Genomic DNA, 3,152 nt, shown 5'->3' on the forward strand with positions numbered 1-3,152 from the left:
GCGATTCTTCAACTTGAACCAGTGTCCAGTCTACAAAGAGGAGGGTCAACACAGAGGAATCATTTCCTCCATGCTTCCAAGCGAAGCTAGCCATATTTGAGCAGGACTTTTGACTTTTCACATAGGCAGAACTAGTAAAACAAAGGAGACAGGGGCTTCTCCCAAGCCCATGTGGCCCCTGAGGAATAGATCCTCAAATGGCCTTAAGAGTAAAAATAAATTGGTCTATCTGGACCAACTGTATGGCCTTAAACACCCAAAAGGAAAGTATAAACAAAGACTAAAGGGGCCAATATAATTTCTTCAGAGTCCATATGTATAGCTAAAGGCTACATAACAAGCAACAATGCCAGATAGGAGATGCCTTCTTTTGAGTTGTTGGCCAGGGTGGCCCAAGGGACTCCCAGATAGTTTAACAGGCCCCTGACTAAAAGACATCCATCTTACCATCCTATGTGACCTGGCCTAATTATGTTCCAGTTTCCCCAAAACTGCCTACACCCTATGGGGACCAGGAATTCTCAGAAGCTGCCACATGTTCAGCCAAGATAAGATAAGCTGCTGCCTAATGCCATATCTGCTTCTGTCCATGCTTGCTTGCTTGTTCTGGGGGTTCAATAATAATTTTAAATAATTTTTAATAATTTTTTTACTGACCTACGCAAATATGTACTTGAGTGTGAACCATGATGATTGGCCCACTGATGTTGTATTTTAATCATGCTTTCTGTAATCCTATAAAAACACTGGCTGGCTGATGCTCAAGGATTCTTCTATCCCCGACATAGACAGTCCGGTCACCTGAAATAAAATCTTACCTTGCTGCTTTCAATTAAGTGGTGTTGGTGATTTTTATTCAGAATCTGGCATATAAGAGATAGTAACCCAGCATAGAACTGGGACAATGAACAGCAGACCCCAATCTTATCTAAATGAATACTTACAACTGATTGCTGCTAGATGAGGAACAGCTGACCTTCCTAAAACAACGACCTCTAGATAGGCTGACTAGAATCAACAGATGGACATGTAGTGGGGAACGGCTGGGGTGCCAACAACACAGCAGACAGTAGCAGGGATATCAGAGTATAAGGGCTCTAGTCGGGGGAGGGAGGCTATGGGAGGGTGCCATCTGGGAAGTGGCTGTATAGTTGAATAAGATGGTTTGGGATGTTCTGTGTGACACACACACACACACACATACACACACACACATACACACACACGCACACACAAACCAACAGATTTTTAAAAATGAATTATATGTGAGGAGGAAGAATAAAATTTACATCATGTTAATTAGTAGAGGTGATAAACATTACCATTGAACCGACGACTTTATAGCCATACACAGGTGCCAAGGATCTGAGTGCAACCAAGTATGACTAGTAATAATCAGACAAATATAGATCAGATACATATGGAATAGAGATGCATGTGCCAACATCTCAGTGTTAGTAGCAAAAACAATGAGTCTTTCTGCAAGGAACAATATATTCTAAAACCAAATGGAGATCTTTTTGAAAGGTTAAAAACTCATTCAATTTTATGTCTTACATGGCTTATACTGAGTTCAATATTGTATAATTATTAATTCAACAGTGAACCTAAAAAATTTATAGCCACTTTCGAAAGAGTTATAATTTTACTCTGGAAACTGTTATTGAGTATATTAAAGCTGTAATGAAATGTGTCTTCTAAAATTTTTTTAAAAATATTTAAAAAACACTATATTGCCTATGAATTATATATATATTAATCAATGTTTAATTTATAGCTATTTGATTTTACCAGAAATAAAAATGAAATTCTTCTATTAAAGCTCAGACTATTCCCCTGCCTCACCCTCCTGAGCAGATGGCACACAAGAAGATGGTCAGTTTTCTCAAATCTGCAAAATTCAGATAATTGGCCAACCAGTACACTCTTGGGACGATAAAATATACACATCAAAGGATGCTGACATGGTAAACATTCTACATGAGTGTGATGAGTTGATGCTATAATAACCTCTTAAAACTATTACTAGACAAATAAGGAAAAACTGTTCCAGGAAAATCAGAGACCAGCAGCCAAAATCAGGTGAGGAGAGGCTTTAGTTTTATGCTAGCGGACTGACCCATGGATCCTTCTGTAAAGGAGACAGTACCCCCTCCAGTTTTAGGGGTTTTATATTCATGTGGGAAAGCACAAGAAAAAGACAGAACAGCACATAGGTGGTAATTAAGTAAAAGGTACATGTGGTAATTAAGCAAAATAAGGTGTGGCAGCAGGGGTTACAAAGACTTCCTTCCAGGTCGACCCTAGGGGGCAGGATGGAGGAAGACACTTGCTCACCTCCCCCATACCTCATTCTTATCTCAGAGTTTTCTGAACTTTGGAGAACAAAAGACTTCTATCCTGGGTAACCACAGGAGGTGGGGGAAGAAGCCGCCAGCTTATCTCCCCAGTCTCATCTCTTGCCTAGTAGCTCTCCCTGATCCAAAGGTCTTAATTACCATTTCCATTATAAAACTACATAAGCAAATTATTACTGTAAAGGAATTAAGACCACTTAAGGACGCTTGCTGATCCAGATGTTTGGATAAGTGGTCAGTACTGACCTATAAGGATAACTGTGTCTATCAAAAACACTCCCAATTTACCCAAAGGATCTTTCTGCTTTGTGCATATTCACACACACAAAGTGACAGGGAAAACTGGCAGCTGGGGTGATGCTTCAGGGCACTCTGTGGGAGTGATCGCAACACCCCTTACAAATCCAAGGTTTGTAACGCTGTTAAGCAATTTTCTATGCCCTGGCTCAAGTAGCTATCAAATAAATTATCTTGTAGCATTCACATTCCCAGGAAGATCACTGTTAGCACCTGAGGGTTTGCATTAAGCCTGTATTATGGTTTTTAGTAAATGTCTCCCCAGTCCTTGGAGCTATCCAGCAGATACAGCACAACTTCAAGACTATTCATTCAAGTGAGAAACAGGACCACAGTTGAAGACAAGGATGCCTACAGAATACCGAGACATTTTTAAGAGCACTTTGCAATTTCTCTCTCCCTCTCACTCACCCACCCACAAAGGGTTGGAGGAGATGTGGGTATAGTTTCATCTAAAATTTAAAATTCCAGACTCACACTTTATACATTCTGAAAAGA

Source organism: Nannospalax galili, unplaced genomic scaffold (genome assembly GCF_000622305.1).
Source record: "Nannospalax galili isolate Female #2095 unplaced genomic scaffold, S.galili_v1.0 scaffold490, whole genome shotgun sequence".
Taxonomy (NCBI): Eukaryota; Metazoa; Chordata; class Mammalia; order Rodentia; family Spalacidae; genus Nannospalax; species Nannospalax galili.